Here is a 20,645-nt window from a genome sequence, read left to right as displayed (position 1 = left end):
GATCTCCAAGGTCTGAAATATCGTCCTATGGTAGCCCTCTGAGTCCTCTTTCTAACCCCACAAGTCTGATCAATATTGGATTCTCCAAGAGTTATGTCAAATCTCCCACGATGATCTAATTATAGACTAGTTCAATAGAGCAAACTTATATGAAGTGCCACATGTCATTGTTTAGACCTTAGGACTTGAAACCGATACAAAAACAACTACAGTCCATCTTATTTTTGTAACTTCTTACGAAATTGCAATCTGATGCTCAGAGACAAAGTTATGATGATTTTCCCAAGGTCACCTATTTGGGATGTAATTCAAGAGCCTGCAGAAACCCTAAATGTCTTTGACTATATCTCGGATAATATAGTGAAACAAGATCTGAAATTCGGGCCACAAATTCACCACGTTTTCGGCTCAAATGGGTTTTAATTTCAGAGTCTTAAAATTCGTAGAAAAACAATTATAGCGAAAATTCCACGATGACCTGTTTGAGATGAAATTCTGGAGTTTTCCAAAACCATAACTTTTGAAGATCAAATCTTTGAAAATATAGTGAGACAAGATTTGACATTTGGACCCGAGGTTCAGCGCAATTTCGTCTCAAATGGGTTTGTTTTTTAGCTTTTGAAATGTTGCAGAAAAAGTATATAGTGACAATGCCACGATGACCTGTTTGGAGCAGCGAAACCCTAGAATCCAAAGATATGATACCAAACGTTATGAAACCAGCTCACAAAAATATAGAAAAGATAGATCAACTTCTTCATAATCAGCTTCTTCGAGGGGAAACCTCCTTTACATTACACAAATGAAAATTTCTTGGATGATACAAATGACATGACCTCCTTTCTATATATAGGAGTCTAAGGGGTCATAATATAATAAGAGCCGACATAACAATAATAATGTAAGGGCACAACAATAACAATAGTGGGCTTCTATGGGGCAAAATAATAAAAATATGGGGACTACATGGGCACAACAATATAATAAGTGGGTTGCACTAATAACAATAAGGGGTTACACTAGTAGTATAAGGACCTAACATGTTTTTTTGATGCATAAATGGATTTAACACTCTAAAAACCCCTAAGACACTCATATTGTGGAGAGTTTACAACTCAAAATTGTGATTGCAATAAATAACTGCTGGATTCTAAACAAATCCAGTAGGAAAATATGCCTAGAAAGCTCCAAAATACTATGACTTTTTTTGTTTATTTATTTTTAAGTTTTATGAATTTGTTTTTTAATTTGTAATTTTAAAAAATGGAATTGAGTTATAATTAGTGTGATGAATTTATTTAAATACATCAAAACGTTAAGTTGGTGGATTTATATGGATTTTATTTTAAATTAAAATTTTAATATATATATATATATATATATATATATATATATATATATAGACTGAGGAAAAAATCATATTTTTGTTCAACCTAAAACAAGGAACAAAAACACACTGTGTAGATGTTATAAGTATTCAATCATATTAACCTTTCGGTTGATGAGCAATGAAAGGAAAACTGTAAAAGATTACATAAATTATGTTGGAGTTGAGGGTGGTAAAAATAACTTAACGTCTCCTTTTTTCCTTTATTTTTTTGAACATTTTGCCAAACCCCATGTTTGGGATCAATTATTACCATTGTCAATTCATTTCCATCTTGGGACTTCTTTGCTTAAGTCTGAGCTCTCAAAGACATGAGTTCTCTTTATACCCAAAGTGTCCTTTTCATTCTATGTTTCCAATTTTTGTTGCTCTGATGCTTGTATCTCTACTAATTTTGTAACCTTCTAGATATGGGTCACAGTTCTTGACTGATTCACATAATCTCCATCTACGTGGTTATTATGTTGCACATGTGCATCCATATTTGAATTATTCTCCATGTTCTCTTCTTCTTATTCTTCATAAAGGTGAGGGTCAGATACATGCCTTCCCTTTGGATTATGGACCTGCCTCTTTTTATTTTTAGGGATTTTTTTTCCTGCAGACACATGTTCTATAAGTGTCTTATTGAAAATGAATTCAACAACTAAATGTATTGTTTTCATAATCTAATACCTGAGTTCACTAATTTTTTTTTTTTTTTAATGTTTTAGTTGGATACAATTAAGTAGGCCTTTGTTGAGGTTAATCTCTACACATATTTTGGAAAAAGTGAAGATACCTTGTCTTGTTCTGCCACAATCCATATTTTTTAATTTTCCAAGAGTATTTCCAATATCCTCTAGGATGTAATGATGCTAGAAAGGAAGATGAAGATTGGGTATTCTTACCCATATTTACATTGTTGAAACCACCATATTTGTAGCATAAATAATGGGAACCATGGGATAATGAAGAAGCTTAGCTCTGCCCTAAAACGATGGCCCCTCATTTAGGACATACGTCGATCTTTTTGTGTATCAAATTGAACAATGAAGAAACCTTGGAACATAAATAGCTATCAAAATTGGGAGTCCAAGTAGAGAAAAACCACTGGTGTAATGTGCTAGATCTAGGCCATACATTGAATTTGCATATAATAGCCCTTGAGTGTAGATAAGAAAAAAAAGAGTTTAACTCTTGAAGGTTTACTTCCATGGATGGTGCACGTTCCATTTGTTCTACGATGTAGGGTCTTGGGTAGTTTTGGATCTGATCTAATGGGATATATGCATTCCCTCGCACTACATCCTTGAAAGGCATAGATCTATTAGGGTTTATGGAGCAAGAAACTTCCTTGTAAGACACTGAAACATCTAGTTTCCTAGTTTTGTTAGCTCCACCACACATCCTCACAAGCATGAATATGGTGGGGTTTCTTGAAATGTCCTATCCGTGCAAAAGAGAGAAACTTGTTAACAACTTCCCTTCATATAATAGGTGTTTCCAAGTCACATGAATGCTAATATGGTGCTCTATCTTTTGTTTTAGATCTACTACAAGATCAAATTCATACACCCATAGAAGGATCAAATTCCCACTTAGGGTCTTCAATCAAAATATGAAAATCCTCCTCCGTATCCATATTCTAAATATGAGATCCTTTGATCTGAGGAGGAACGAGCCAAGTAATCCACTTGTGGGTATGAGAAGCTTGATGCAAAAACCATGCACTCATAGAAATTTTCCTTTCACGGATAGAAACTAGATCCCATGATATTGTGTAGGTGTGGAAACCTCAATATGGTGGACAAGGGGCTTTTAAAAGCAACCCTGATAGCCTAGCTTGCCATCTCTCTGAAAAATTCATGCCACCTCCTTTAAATGGCGATTGTAATCAACAACGAGGGAAAGTCTTGATCTCCCTTGATCATCAACTGGATGGAGGCATAAGGCTACGACTTCATTCCATAGTTCATGGTTGACAGTGACACCTAGAAGAAAAAATGATAATAATAATTTTAAATTAATGAAATTGTAAATAAATAAAATATATTATATAATCATATGGAAATAGGATATTTAAAAGTTATTGAAGTAGGATATTTAAAAATGTTAAAGTTATTCTTATATTAAAAATAAAAATTTCATTAATTTAAATATATAATTTTAATAATTATTATCTAGTTTTTTCTTTTTTCTTTTTGGTAGAATTAGAGAACTTGTATTACTGCTAAAAACATAAACTTACAGTATTGATTGTCTCTATTATTTTGTACTTGAGAAACTAGACCAATAACATACAAATAAAACTTTAACATTATTTAAATTTGTCATGATTTGAGGAATTGATAAGACAAAAAAGCAAATAGATCTACAAAGAAAACATTGTATGAACTAAAACACATTGCTTCATTGTTGGGAATTATATTGTTGGCATGAGCATATGCCATGTAGCCTTTCATTTTGTGAGGTTTTTCTCTTGATCTGAAAGTTGGGGTTCTTCATTTGTGTCTAACATTGAGGGATCCATGCATGTTATTCTCCTTGTCATAAGCATGATTTTCTTGTTGATCCTATCCATTTTCTCCATCAGCTCAACCATATATATGATCATTTCTTGTTGAGTGTCAACCCTGTCTGCGAGGAATCTCCCCATTAGAGTTTTGGTGTGTCAATAAATTTTGATAGTCTACATATAGGCAAAAGCTCTAACTCTCATGGAATTCCCAATATTTGGGATACATTCTCTGGTTTCTTGTGCCACATGTGTGTTAGGAATGTACCTTTAGGTTTTTTTGACTTGTTCCTCCACATACAATATTTATCTTTAAACACATTTAGGGATGATGTCCCTGTATCTTTCCATGGTAGCCCTAGTTGTAGATTGTGCATGGGTACCCCGAAGGGATAGGGGACAAAAATTAGGGGACGAGGGGGGGGACTAGGATGCCCCTTTCTATCATGATGAGCATGCCTTACAAGTTTATTCCAAGCCGTGTTGGGGTTAGGTGTTAGAAATACTAAGGGGGAGGGGGTGAATCAATATTTCCTTCATATTCATATTAGGGAAAGATAGTCCCCATTGTAGTCTATTGTACCAAATGCATATTTCTAGAATGATTGCAGAAGTGAATGTAGTGAAGATGATAGCTTGATAGGATCAGTTTGTTGGTATTCAATATGTTGTTGATAAATATTATTTTTATACTATACTTAATGGCTTGTGAGGATTTTAGATGCTTCAAAATATTACATCTATATGTTGATGAGAGCTCCACATATGTTGCTGCTAAAATTCTTGTTTATGGTTAAGGTGTTGAGAGTAGACATGTGTTATCATGTAGTTTACTTCTATGGATGATGGATTCCATGCATTTGTTTCAAATTTTTGTATTGATCATGCATAAAGGAGAGCATATGTGTGTGCATTTGAATAAGCCATGTATCATCATTGTCAGATCATTGGTCATGAAGATACCCATGTTTTCTATCATGTATTTTAAACATTGCAAAAATTCAACCATGTATGGGCTATTGGATTTCAAAGTCATATCTTTTCATGTATATCATTAATATATCCCTATTACTTTGGGTGATTGATGTAAAACTGGGTTCATATAGTCATTGGTTGGTGATATTCATGCTTATATGAGAGGTATATATCAGTCATATCTGCTTATGTACATCCATGTATTTTCTTCATAAAGCCTTGTACTTTTATTGCATATCATTAGAAGGTCCACTGAAGAAGCTAAAGTGCTAGTAGCTCCATTAAATGCTTAGGGGAAGCATGGTTTTGCAGGGAAAATATCTTCAGCTTAGTAGTTTTGATCATTTCAGGGGGAGTACTTCTCTCAGCTTCGTATTCTCCTTTTCCCTTGATGTCAAAGGGGGAGAGAAGGACTTGGCGTTTTGCAAGAGGTTGACATAAATTCCAAAGGGGGAGATTTTTGGAATTATGGCTAATGTGTTGGCCTTGATGTCAACCTAAATGACAACCTGAATATACCTAAATCTACTGCATAATGTGCTACTAAGGAAATCATGATTCAAATAACTTTGAAAATAGATAGAGAAAGGGAGGAAGGAGAGAAACATGAGATTGATGAGTGAGTGGGGAGTAGTAAAGGAGGGACAGAGAAAGGAAAGAGGGGTCCAGATAGAGGGGTGGAGCAACAAGGGAAAGGCTTAGTAAAAGGGGGAATTCGATAGCTTTGGATGGGTAACCAGGGAGAACTCCAGGGGTCGACAAGGGAAAAATAGAGCTTCCAAGAGGAATTGAGGGAGTTTAGGACCAAATGAAACCACCTAGATAAACATGACCCAACAGAGGGAGAGAAACCCAAAATCCAATAGAACCCACGAAATACATAAAACTAGGAGAGATAAAATTAAGGTATAATTCCCAGACATAAGCACAAAGAAACCAAACCTGAGAGAGTTGGTCATGCCACGAGGGATCACACGTAGTGGTGAGAATAGATTGGAGCAATCAAGATGCACAATCACGATCAATACCTCTGATCTTAGTCATTCCATGGATCAAATATGATAGTCCAAATCTTCCTATCCGATTTTCCTCCCTCCATAGACAACTAGTTATAAGTATTCTTAAGCACTCTCTACTCACCAAGTGGTATTCTTCTTTCCACTTCATTGTATAATTGGATTGCTTTAGCCTATATCCTTTCATGATTATCACCCTTCATCCTTGAATGTACACACCTCTACACATTTGTACCTTCCCTAACTTTCACATAACCCAAGTCTATAATGTATTTGCAAGCATTAAGTTGCCAATTTTTCTTTGTCTTGTGTGGTGGTGGGTGGCCATGCAAGCTGCTAGGTGAAGGCAACCTACTTCTTTCTATTATGATTTCGTTCCATCATCCTGAGGTTGTTGTATTTTTTCGGTTGGGCACCCCCATGGAGAATAATTATTATATAGTTAAATTTCAATAATAATTTAAAAATTCAAATTTATAAAATATAATTAAAAAAAAGTATATAAAAGAAAACATAAACTAGCACCACACACTTCTAGTCATTTAAATTTTCAAAAGGCAAAGTAACTTTTCTATAGATTTTTTTACTTAAGTATTACAAGTGCTTTCCAATTTGAATGTTATTAATCCTTATCATAGGTTATCTAGGGATTATAGTCTTATAAAATTCTATATAAGGACTATATCAATTGATATGATTGGTCCTATATTAATTTGAGTTTGACCATACATATTTTCCCTATTTCTAATATCTAAAACACAATTATATATATATATATATATATCAAAAGTACCTTTCCCTAGTCTGAGGAGCGGCAGGAGCAGGAGGCGATTTTGGAGCTAGGGTTACAGTTTAGCAGAGTTCGTTCTCCATGGAAGGCCGTAAAGGAGGGAGCTCCACTCCCTCCTTCAAGCAGGTAGTGGCCGGTAGAGGAAAAAAACCAATAGAAGAGGATAGAGATCCTTTAGCTGAAAAGAAAAGAAACAGAGAAAGGGAGCAGGGTGGCTTTGAATCTAAGGAGAATAACAACAATAAAGAAAGCAAGGAAGCGGACAAGGAACAGGGCACAAAAGACAAAACTCAAAGGGGACCATGCAAACCCAAGACTACTATCACTCCTAGAGTTGTTTTGAACGATCTTTCTTTGCAGGCGCATAGGGACCACTTGCAGACTTATGCAATCATTTGTAAGTTCATGGGTTTATGGCCCACTGAAAAAGCATTACAATCTTGGATTAAATATCACTGGAAACCAAAAGGAAGCATAGAACTACATCTTGGGTCAAAGGGATTCTTTATTGTAGTCTTTGCAAACATTGAAGATAAGGATAGAGTATTTGAAGGTGGCCCCTACTTTTATGCAGCAGCATGCCTGTATATGAGACCTTGGATCATGAATTTTGTCCTAGAATGTAAAACTTTTACCTCGGTCCCGGTCTGGGTAAGACTCTACTCTCTACCTTTGGATTACTGGCAACTGGAATCCCTATCTGCCACAGGAAATAAGTTGGGACATTTTGTCAAAGCTTCTGAGGCCACCAGAAGAGGAAAATACACATCCTTTGCAAGAATATGTGTGGAGATGGATCTTTTTGGAGCTTTGCTGAATGAGGTCATACTGGAAGTGTTCGATGAAGAATGGGTACAAACTTTGGATTATGAGCACATCCCATTCAGATGTCGTACATGTCATGAACATGGGCATCTTTTCAGAGATTTCCCTCTCAGTAAAACATAAAATAATAGTAAAACCAATACCATGAAAGACACTGAAAGCTTTCACAAAGTGGTTTAGAAAGGAAAAGGGAGCAAGAGGGGATCGAAGACACATCAAAATGAAAGGCAACAAGCTAGTCAGAACAGGTTTCAAGCACTAGAAGAGGAAGAGGGGATAACAAAAGCCGATCAGGCCAAGGGAGACACTCTAATAAACGAGGAGAACGAAGAAGAGGATGAGGAAACACAAACCATTAACAAACAAAAAGAAGAAATGATGAATGACACAGACTTGGAGATGGATCTGGAAATGACCCAGAGTGAGATGGAAATGGAAGATCACGAACTACAGGAGATTCTTGAGAAAGAGATTCTAGATCTAGAAGGATTCCTGAAACAAGGGACTAGGGAGGGAGTGGATTCGTTACCTCCAGAGGAGTTCAATAGAGTTCAACAACTGTTCTTATGGAAAACTCAGACCACAGGGTTGGAAAAGCAAGGGAATCATGAAAGGCAAAGCAACGAAGGTGTGAAAGCTTTGAAAACCACAATGGGCTTGGAACCTAGATACCCAGGAAAGAAAAGAGGTAGGAAAAAGCAGAACGAGCTTTTGATGGAATGTGGAAAGCTAATGATAGACTCAGGTAAGATGAAAGACCTATCCAGTTACTCCTTTACAAATCTTTAATAATGAAGTTCACTTCTTGGAATATTAGAGGCCTAGGCAGTAAAAGAAAACAAAGGTTACTTAGTAATAGAATGAAACAAGCAGCATTGGATGTAATCTTCATCCAAGAGACTAAATGTTCCATTCAGAAAATAAAAGAGATTCACAGTAAATGGCTCAATAAATTTGAGTTTCTAGAAGTCAAAGCAGAGAATACAGCAGGTGGCATTCTCACACTTTGGAACCCCCAAAAAATTGACATTATAGATGCAGAGGCAGCCAGGGATTATCTATCAGTGGTCATACAACCAGTGGGAGATAAGGAAGTCTACCTAGTAACGAATGTGTATGGTCCCCAAAGATTGGATGGAAAAATCAAGCTTTTAAACTCCCTGTAAGATCTCAGGGAAAGACATGAAAGTATCCCTTGGATCTTGGGGGGTGATTTCAATATGATCAAATCTTTGTCGGAGAAAAAAGGGGGCACTAGAACTCTAAATAAAGATTCTTGGAACAATATGAAGTTAGTGGATATTGGTATGAGTAATGGTACCTTTACTTGGAACAATAAAAGAGGAGGAGAGTCTCAGGTGGCTTCCAAATTAGATAGATTCATTATCTCAGAGGATCTTATGATCAAGGACAAGGACATAGTTGCAAGAGTTCTCCCCTTTGGCGGATCTGATCACTGGCTCGTGCAACTAGAAATGCAAGGCATTGGTACCCCCAGGAATAGACCCTTTAGATTTGAAAACATCTGGCTTTCCCACCCAGATTTCGCCAAAAACATAGCAATTTGGTGGGCTGAAGAATTAAACATTCAAGGCACAAGCATGTTCCTACTCCAAAAAAGACTAAAACATATCAAACTTAGGCTCAAGGAGTGGAACAAGAAGGAGTTCGGTAACATTGTTGAAGGAAAAAAAAATTTGGAAGGAAAAATGCAAGAACTCAACCAAACCTTTATCAGGGAGGGTTTTGATGAGGTTAGAAATGAGCAGACAACCAAGTATCAACAAGAATGAGAGAACTTCTATAAACAAGAGGAGATTTTCTGGAGGCAAAAATCCAGAGTGCAATGGCTAAAAGAAGGAGAACGCAATACTAGATTTTTCCACAGATCCACTGTGGCGAACAGAGCTCACAACAAGATTTCTTCTATCAAGGATGAAGGAGGAAATCTTCTTCATTCTCATGAAGAAATAGCAGCAGTACTGGTTCAACACTTTCGTGGTATTTCTCAAGAGTCTTGTTCAGATAGGGAACAATCTATTAGGGTTATATCAAGACATATTCCAAAGCTGGTTTCCAATGAGGACAATTTCAACCTTAATAGACCAGTATCGGAAGATGAGATCAGTGAGGTCCTAAAAGAAATGCAAAATGGTAAGGCACCAGGTCCGGATGGTTTCAATGTTGATTTCTTCAAAGCTTGCTGGAATATTGTAAAACAAGATGTTCTGAAGGTAGTGGAAGACTCTAGGAGGGACAAAACCATTCTGAAAGTGCTCAATACCACCTTTATTGCCCTGATCCCTAAACAGGATTCAACTCTAACTCCTGATAGGTTCAGACCCATTGCCCTGTACAATGTGGTCTACAAGATTATATCCAAGGTTGTGGCCAATAGACTCAAACCTCTTCTCCCCACCCCGGTGTCGAGGGAACAATCTGGATATGTGGAAGGTAGGAAAATCCTCGATAATATAATTCAAGCTCATGAGGTGGTGCACTCACTAACAAGCAAGAGGAAAGTTGGAATGATCATGTAATTGGATATAGCCAAAGCTTATGATAAGATGAATTGGAACTATATCAGAAAAGTTCTCAAGGCTTTTGGGTTTGATCACAATTGGATCAGATGGGTAATGACCCTAGTGACTTTTCCTGGTTTTTCAATTCTTGTTAATGGTTGTCCTTCAAAGACTTTTATTCCTTCAAGAGGCCTCAGGCAGGGAGATCCACTCTCTCCCTTTCTCTTCATTCTCATGATGGAAGGGTTGGGTAGATCTATCAGGCATGCTAAAGAAGTTGGTAAAGTCAAAGGTCTCCAACTTATTGAAGAGGGTCAAGCTTTAACACATCAACAATTTGTGGATGATACCATGCTGCAGGGCATCCCCACGGTCAAAGAAGCTCTAGCTTATAAGAAAATCCTGAGAGACTTCGCCATGGCTTCAGGTATGGAAGTTAATCTCTCCAAATCTAAGATTTTTTTCTTCAATACTCACATTGCTATTCAGAGAAATATTTCAAGAATTTTGGGCTTTCAAAGGGAGATCCTCCCTTCAAAATATTTGGGAGTCCCTCTAATGGCCAAGCCTTTTCACAAGAGCATCTGGGAGCCAGTGATTAGCAAACTGTATGATAAGATTAGGAAATTGACTTTTAGATCTTTAAATTTGGTTGAAAGGTTGGTGTTAACCAAGGCCATCCTTCAATCAATTCCAGTCTTCATGTTATCATCTCTCCCAGCCCCCAAAGGTGTTCTGCAGCAACTTAGAAATGTACAAAGAGATTTTCTTTGGGGCAAGGGGGAAGAAAGAAAGAAATGGACCTTGGTAGCATGGGAAAATATATGCAAACCTAAAAACTATGGAGGGCTCAGTCTGGATGATCCTGAGATTCTAAGTAAGGCTTTAGGTGCTAAATTATGGTGGAGATGGATTAAAGATCCTGGGGCACAATGGGTAAAGATATGGAAAGAAAAATATGCACACATGTGACAAAACAAGGATCTAATAAGAATGTCAGGATATAGCAAGGGCTCTCACATCTGGAACAATTCTTGGGAAAATAGGGGCTTAGTCCAAGGAAACAGCTTCTGGGAAATTAGAGAAGGAAACATGGCCTTATTCTTGGAGGACAGATGGCAACAAGAACCTATTTTGTTAAAGGAAGACTTGAGGGATCTAAAGGAGGATACAAATACTAAAGGGTTATCCAAAGTAAAATACTTTTGGATCCAAACCAACAGTAGTGAAAAATGGAGAACCTGGAGGAACTTTGAGTTCAGGGATGAAAACCCCCTAGAGGCTAAAGTAGAGACTCTAAAAAATATGCTAGAGCAAAGGAAGATTTTGAAATTAGGGGAGCAAGATCAGCTAAGATGGGGCAACAAAAGCAAGGGTAACTTTAATCTCAAAGAAGCAAAACTCATTCTCCTTGACCTCAACTCACAAGCTCTAGACAAGACTTGGCAAGACCTCTAGAGACATCAAGGATGGATGAAGATTAAACTCTTCATGTGGCTGGTTCAGCACAAGAAAATCCTGACCTAGGATAATATCAGGAGGAGGGGAGTCCTGGGGCCTTCTAGATGTCAGTTATGTGAAGCCCAAGAGGAAACTATGGAGCACCTTCTCAATAATTGCATCTTCACCTCCAGTTTAAGGGAGTCTTTTGCCACCATTTTCCAACAGACTGACAGGGACAAAGGAAGCATCACCAATACCCTAAACAGATGGAGAAGAACCTTTTCAAACAATGAGATTCTTAGCTCAGCATGGGCCATCATGCCAAGTTTCATTATTTGGAATGTCTGGAAAGAAAGGAACAACAGAATATTCAAGAATGAAAAGAGGTCATCCTAGAGCCTTTTTGAGCAGATCTTAAAACAAATCAAGGAAACGGTTGGCACTATTGTGCGAAATCTCCCCAAGAACCCTCCTTCTGCTGCGGATTTGAAAACTCTTGGTGATCTGGGTCTGCTGGGACTTATTCCTCAGGGATGGGATAGGAAAGTTATCTCCCTGGTTTCTGAGCAAGATTTCTGGCATCCTCCCCCCAAGGGATTTTTGAAATTCAACATTGATGGGGCTTCAAAGGGCAACCCGGGCTCTGCAGGTTACGGAGGGGTGTTAAGGGATGAGCATGGTGGAGTACTTTTCATCTTCTACTGTCATTTAGGAAGAGCCACAAATAACATGGTGGAATTGATGGCTATGGAGCAGTGCTTAGATTTCCTGAAATAGGATAACTGACAAAATGTAATTGTTGAAGCTGATTCAGAGTTAATCATCGATTTAGTCAAGAGGATCAGCTAGGGCACAAGACCGGAAAAAGTCTCAAGGAACTGGCGTCTGATCCAGGGCTTTCAATGGATTCAACAACACCTCCAGAGCCTTCGACTGTTAGCTTTAAACATGTAAGAAGATCGAGAAATAAATTGGCTGATCTTCTTGCCAATCAAGGGGTGATCAGTGCAGAGAATAGGGTTGCTTTTGGTTGGCAAGAAATGCCTCAGAATAGGTTAAAAGTGAATTTTTATGACCAGGCAGATGAGGAAAGGATTGTATTTTGGAGTAGGGCCATGGAGACGGAATCCAGTTGATTCAGGGGTTTTATGTTTCTTATTTTTTCTACTTTCAGGTCTTCAAGGGGTTGCAATGCTTCTTCGACCATATTGAAGTGAGTCAACACTGTTTTTGAGATTCCAGTGGATACTCAGTCGGGTAGCCATGGTTCGTCTAAGAAATATCGGCTTGCGGGTTTTTCACCCTTCTAGGCTTTTGGCAGAAAAAACGGAATGTTGGGTAGGATCCCGGGGACTCTCGGCAACCGCAATACCAGGGGTTTTCCAACCGGGATTGGTTTACCGGGCCAGGAGAGGTTTTCTGGTGATCGCGACCCTCACAAGCAGGAAATGGTTTTGCCGATTTTGGAGCGATTCCATACAGAGGGCTACACATGGCAGTGGGGTCGGCTAAAATACCGCCCTCATTGCACACTAATGTTCAATGCACTTAGTCAGGGCGAAATGATCCTCAGGCATCGGATCATGCAGAACATTTCTATGGTTGGGATTGATTGGGCAAGTTATCAGGCTAGTTGGCAGGAAGTGCTAAGGTTCAGTGATATTAGGAGGTGCGAAACGATCCTCAGCCGTTGGATCAAGCAAGGTGATTCGACGACCGGGATTGATCGGGTTGTTCATCGATCTAGAGTGGCAGGATTTCCAGCGACAGCGATCTCACTTCAAACTACTTTCGGTACGGAAAACAGGGTGCTTAGCAGTTTCCAGGTGATCGCATGGCTCCTGAGCGGTAAATGGTATTGGATTTTTGGTAGCGATCCCATTAGGCATCCTACATGTGGCAGGGGGTGGTATGGAATACCACCCCCCATTTCTCACTAACTTTAGGGTAGCTTGGCTGCACGATATTGCTCTTGGTCGTTGGATCTAGCCGTCCGGATCTACGGTCAGAAACGGCCGTGCTGTTTCTGTGGGGCCAGGTCTTATTCTCCACGAGTCTTATTGGGGCACCTTTTTCCTCAGCCGGTGGATGGCGCGCAAAGTATGGTCGGTGGTGACTGTTGTTGACTTTCCGGGCAGTAGGGATGGGAGGCATCGGAGTTTTCCACGTTGTTGGAGAATCTTTTAGTCCAATTTTTGGGTAATTTGAGTGTTTGTTATTGACTGTTGTAGGGGAGGCCATGTCTATGGTAGGCTGCCCTTTGTTTCTCCTGAGTCCATGAAGATGGATGGTTTTTTGTATATTTTGTAACATTATTTTTGTTTTAATGAAATAGAAGGATCGTCTCTTGCTTTAGCAATATATATATATATATATATATATATATATATATATATATATCAAAACTATTCTCTCTATTCTCTTTATTTTTGTTGGCCAATAACTTTAAGGTCTTAATGCACATTTTATTCCTCTCGATATATATATCTCATTGAAAATCTTATATAGGATTAATTTTTAATGAAGTGATACATCCCAAGATATCATTACATTGCATTTCACAAGCCTTCATAGCAAAACCTTCACAGCGAGACACAATTTCCAATGCCTTCATAGCACCAACACTTCCACCACCTTCATAGCACTACTAGCATGACCTTGACATGACCTTCAAGAGAGGACCACATCAGATATTTATTACGTGAGGAATGAATGCAAGATATTCACATGTGGGCCTAACCATAAATTCATAATTGAGAATTTCCTTTTATTCTCATTATCCTAAAAATTCATTCAAACATATGAGGGTAAAGGTAAATTCAATATGATAAGGAACTTCAATTACTTGAAAAATGATTGTATAAATGGACCAATAGGAGAATACCTTGTAAAACAATTGTATATTTTTGGAAAGGCTCTTGTATTTCTACTTGTGGTGCACTTTATGATTAGTTGGTTTTAACTTTTTCATACCATCAATATATGTAGGAGTAATGTGTTATCCACGCATGATGCAAGCCCCTATGTTGCATTTTTTATAGTGTTTCCTACCTGGGATGAGGTAGAATTTTGTTTAAGGTGTTGAGCCTAGGATTGTCCTTCAGTTACGAAATCTTGGAGCCTCTTGAATCATCAACAACCAAAGTAGCCAAAGTTGCTTTGTACTCAAGAACTATATGTCCTTGCTCAAGAATCATTGGATGGATTGAGGTTTTATTTATGTATATAGTATGGAAAAAAGATGTATATACACACTTTTTCTTACAAAGTAGGAGGTACTACAACCTTCCATATTCATGAACCTAATTAAAATCATGTCCTTGTTTCCATCCACCTAGTAATTGTTTAAAGAAGCAAATGTGATTCCCACTACATTCCATCTTGTAACAATAAATAGATACCATAACTTCTGAATTTTCTATTGATATTTATAAAAAAACAAGTTTCATTCATAAATGTATAATCCATATAGTCTAGATTATTTAAAATATAATTCAAATGTATTAAATGTTTTTGACTTATCAATTTTATTCTTACCATGAGTGCAATTATATTGTAAAAATGATTCACCCACATATTATAGGATAAATTATTTCATCTTAAAAAATCACCCAAATTTTATAGAGACTATCAATATTTTAAAAAATATTGCCAAACATTTTAAAGCTTGCATATTAGAGACTAATAATATTCACCAAGGCTTCTAAACTTGAAGATAAATTTCCATCCTTAAAATCTTCCCTGAATTAGTCCTATTCTAGGTCTAGTTTGGAGTGTCAATGGTAAGTAAGGACAGTAAAAACATAGCATACTTATTAAATGATTGTTCAATATTATTTGAAAATGACCAATGTGATGAAATTTGACAACAATTTCTATAATTTTTTTAATGAGAAATTTGATTCCAATTGAGGCCCCCCATTTCATGAGCCCTTATTTTCAAGGTTGAGGCTTATCTTGCTACCTGAAATAAAGAACCTTCTTTGTTTCATATGCAAGTCAACAATAGTTTGGAACCTTTCACCAGAACTACAATGATTGTGTAATTCCCTTAATCCTTCAACTCATGAGGTTTCCCTTCTTCAAGTATTAATATGAACACTTAAAATGGAAACACCACTGACAACCCTACTTGGGACAGAAAACAAGACCATGGCCTTATATCCATCAAATAAACCAAAATAGGTGAGTCCTCTTGAAACCTCGACTAGAAATGATTTCAGAATATGAAACACCTTCCTACCCTTATTTTGACCCAAAACTATACCTACCAAAAATAACATACTTTTTGAGAAAAAATATATTCTCAAATTAGAGTAATTCACAACTAAAAAGGACCTCTATCACATGAAATTTCGTTTCGAAAACTTCCTCAAAATGAATCTTGTACCAACTTGATTAGTTCAGCTGGTATGTGAATCGTGTGATGAGGGATTTAAAATGGTGCCTTTGGGCATTAATTGATGGTAATACATGAGTAGGATATCCATATATAATTGAACAATCACAGCTTGAAATGTTTTCAATTTTGTTTTTCATGCATCCCTAAGCCTAATACACACCAAAATGGTTTGCAAGCATAGGGATACCACATATATTTCCAGAACCTTGCTTTAGTTATTTGTTTGCAAGCATAAGGATACCAACATATATTTCCATAACCTTCATTTAGCTAGTGGTTTGCAAGCATAAGGATACCAACATACACTTCCACAACCTTACTTTAACTAGAGTTTATCTCTGCGTTGGTTTGATATTAGATTAGCAACATGCTCCACAACTATCCACTCCTTGTCGAGCCTTGAGATAAGTTTCCAAATCTGTCAGGCCATGAAAAATTATAGCTACACATAATTGGTTTCTTTTCACATTCATTAGTAATAATTATGCTCACTACATCATGACCTATTACTAAAAAATTAGTCCAATATGCTCTATTGGGAAAGACATCCTAAAACATGTATTTGAACAAGTACACGAAGACAAAAATCCAAGTTGGTATCCTAGACTAAATATGGAGAATTATATAACCACATTAACTAATGTCCTTTAAGCATATGATCCCTCTAAGTGTTGCTAGAGGAGAACTAAGCTTCCCTACTGACTTGCTAGGATGGGTGCATGGATAAGAGAAATTTGGAGATAAGACTTGGGAAGCTTCATCATAAGCTTTTTGTGCTTCTGAGTCTTGATATGGACTTGTGACTTTTTCTCCTAACACCTTTTACTTAGTCTTCATCTGGGAAACAAACTATGCACCAACTGTTTCAAAATACTAGCTGCTTGGTCAAGAAAGACATACAACTATTGTGTATGGCCAGAAGTGACATCTTCTAAGAATGTATTAAATGTTGCAAATGGGAGGGTCTTGGTGGGGCCACATTTGATGATTATACACGTGCATGTTTGATGTGTAGAAACTCAAGGTTTAGACAATGAATATAGAAATCTAATGAAACAATCTACATGTATCATATAGTCTTTCATGTTCACCTTACTTTGCCTTCAATTTTCTCTCCTTTTGCGACACACCTACCTTTTAGGAAGGGACATCACTAATAATAACACTTGTTTTCAATAAGTTATGAAAATTTAAATTAAAATATATTAAAAAAAATTGGTGCAATTTAGAAAATATTTTTTTGTTTATCCATTTGAGTTTATTAAAATACAGTAATTTAGTTATTTATTTTGTAGCATTAAAATTTGAATTTTGAGTTTATTTATTATTTATTTATCCGTGTAAGGTAGGCATATATATTGTATTAGATTATATTAAAAAGAGAATTGCATGAAATATGTTTTCTATGTGCATTGGTGTGCCACTAGGGAAACCAAACCAATCACATAACATAATTGTTTTAGCTCGCTGATATGGTATGAAACTAAATTAAAAACTATAAAGATGCTAAGAACATAATATACTATAGCTTATATTATGTATGATATTACTCTATCTATCAACTAATAGACCCAAAATTTTACAAAACATAGCAAAAGAATTTGTCAACATGACTATTATTTAGAGGGGGTAACCGTCTTGATGGTGGTAGGTGGACTAGTGTCTTCCTCTAAATTTGAGAACACTAGATTTGCCAATGCTTAATCCATTTCTGTCACCTTGTTGTCTAGTTTTCTTGCTTGTTTTTTAGTTTCATCCAAGAAAAACATTTTTGCTTATTGTTCCTTTGAGCATTCAACTAAAACTTCCCCATAATAGTCTTTAATTTAGTATATGTCTACTATTTGAATATATTTAGTATTCCTAGTCCTTGTGGTGGTTGTATCTGGTATCCAATTACCAACCCACTCCATTAATTCTTCATTGGAGATGAATTTGTGTTCTATTCTTACTTTTCTTTCAACATTTTTAATCTCTTGCTAGATTGTTGGAGGTGTATTGTTTTGGTAGATCCTGGCAAATACCTTAGCAACATTTTGAGCCCTAAAACTAGAAGGCCTTTCCACATAAGGAAAACCTCACCGGTGTCAAGCTTCTATGCCTCTAGGAATGTGTCTTAACTAATAAAACCACAAGTGGCTAAGAAAAGAAGAGAAAGGGGGCCCTTTGACCAATAAGAAGAGGGAAGCGAAGTGAGAGGACAAATGGAATTGACAAAAACCAATAACATGATCACAAAGACCCAATATTGAGCACTAACCAAACCGAACACACCATAATAGTTCTTAAAGACACCGAGAATCATGTAGAACAGATGAGTCACAAAGACATCCCAATTCTACTAGCTGAGGAGATAGATAAAGGGGTTTTGTTATATACCTAGGGGGGATAATATGGGGTACCAACATTTTATCTATATTTGATCTTGTGATTCTTGGGTTTATTTCTATTCTCATATATTTTTGGATCAGATCTACAACAGGTTTGAAAAAGACATCAGAGTAAATAGAGACAACAAAGCAAATTTGAGTAGAAGGAACATAGTAGAGCCCCAAGAACAAGATTAGACTGGAGGCTTGGAACCCTACACAAGATGAGAGGCCAAGCTATACTAAAAAGGGCAAAAGGAGAAAACCATGGAGAAATGGCCTAAAAAGAGAAAAAACCTAGAAAAGTAAACAAGAATGAAGGATATACCTCTCAAAGGGAGGGAGTGAACCTAGAAGAGCCCTGAAAATATAGGGATAAAATTGAATGCCTCATAGACTAAAGACTGATGAAACAAGCCATTGCAAGGAAACAACAATAAAAAAAGAAAGAACACTTGGTATAAAATCATATCTATCGTTAAAAACATGAAGGAGGTGGAGGAGTCTCACCTCATCATTCTCTCGAGAGGCTAACTCATGCAATGTAACTTCCCTAAAATCACCGTTTCGCCATATAATTTGCCCAACTTCTATCAAGATACACTTGTACCTTTTGTGTCTTATTAACCCACAAGCTTCTTTGAACTCTATGAATTGCACTCTTCTTCCTGTACCAACATTGATTGCTTGGATTAATTACTCTGGCTACAATGTCAAAATGTGGAGAATGAGGCATCCCAATTAAATGTCAAATGTAATGAACCATTGGCTCCTTATTTCATATGATCTAAAAGACCATTTAATAAAAAGGGTTAAATTTTGAGTTTATTGATGTATTAACTCATTTATTATTTCATATTTTAAAACATTTAATAAAAGGGATTGAATTTTGAGTTTATTAATATATTAACTTGTTTATTATTTCATATTTTAAAACATGTCTTTCCAAGTTAAATTTTTTAAAACATATTAAATAAAATTCTTAAATGTCTCTAATTATTATTATTTTAAATTTATCAAAAATCTAATTTCTAAAATGTATTCAAATGTGATTTTTTTGAATTTTTGAATTGTGAGTTATAAATATTAAATTTAATTATAAAGGAAGAATTTTTAAGCATGAGATTATGGTTTTTTATCAGTGTAATCTTGATTTGGGAAATTGGGTTGTCATATAAAATGATATTGTAGAGTTTTGAATTTGGGTTATCATATATAACAAGGTTAGGAAGTTCCAAATCTGGGTCACTAAGTCTTTTAAAACTAATCTCTCTAGATACAACAACAAGCTATATTACTACCTCGAAGTGCCCTATAATTTTGATTAAGCCCTCATGAGAATTGAACCTTATCTGATAATGAGAAACCCCTTACTTTTCATTATTAAATCCAACCCCTTTTAACAAACATTTTATTATTATCTCAATCAAATTTAAAAAAAAAAAAAAATAATAACAATTCTTATTACTTTTCACTATTAAATCCAAATAAACCTATTATAAATATATAAAATCAAATGAAAAAAAAAGGCTTTCCACTAATTTGTATCTATACGTAAATGTTGATTTTGATTGCGATCCATACTTGAATATCAAGTAAAATCAATATTAAGTAAAATCTTAATCATGTGATGTGGATATTGAAAATTTTCCTCCCAATTCTTATTGAACTTATGATGATAAAAATTACACGTGATGTGGTGGAAGGGAAAATTTTCGCTAAAGATAGCGTAACTGGTAAATGCAAGCCACCGAAAAAATGGATGGCTATTTACGTGGAAACCATGATCTTCGTTGTCGCAATCTAATAATATTTTGGGCCGTTTTAAAAGATAAGATTGAAACGTTTAGTTTTGTGGTTTCAGTGTTCTCCAAGCAGTTTTCTTAGGTCCAGTGAACTTGCCATTATTCCATATCCACGCCTCCATTAACACAACTTAAAACAAATTAAATTGATTAATTAAGTTTACATAAAGAATTTACAAATGCATTTAGAGGAAGCACTTTATAACCAGATAAAGGTTTTGGCTCTTTTTCATGGACTCAAGCTCTTCCCCACACACATACATACATATACATATACATAAAATCAATCAATATATATATATATATATATAATCAAGGATTTAATATCTTCCATCCAATACATCATGGATAATAATAAGGATTTTTTTTTTTTAATGGTCAAGATAGCAACCAATAAACAAATTAAAGTTTGGATTCATGATGAAGGATTTAATATCTTCCTTGTAAAGAGTTTCAATCCAGCAAAGGTGGATGGTAATAAGATACTCTTCTTATGATGGAATTTTTGATAAAATAAGGAATAATGAAATTAAGATTTTGGTTTTTTTATTAAGAATTAAAGTTTTTTATATAAGCAGAATTAAGAGATTTATTATAATGTTGGATTTTTTTTC

Source organism: Pinus tabuliformis, chromosome 7 (assembly GCF_031772625.1).
Source record: "Pinus tabuliformis cultivar Carrire ecotype Pingquan chromosome 7, CPIR1, whole genome shotgun sequence".
Classification (NCBI taxonomy): domain Eukaryota; kingdom Viridiplantae; phylum Streptophyta; class Pinopsida; order Pinales; family Pinaceae; genus Pinus; species Pinus tabuliformis.
This window is presented reverse-complemented; position numbering follows the sequence as displayed.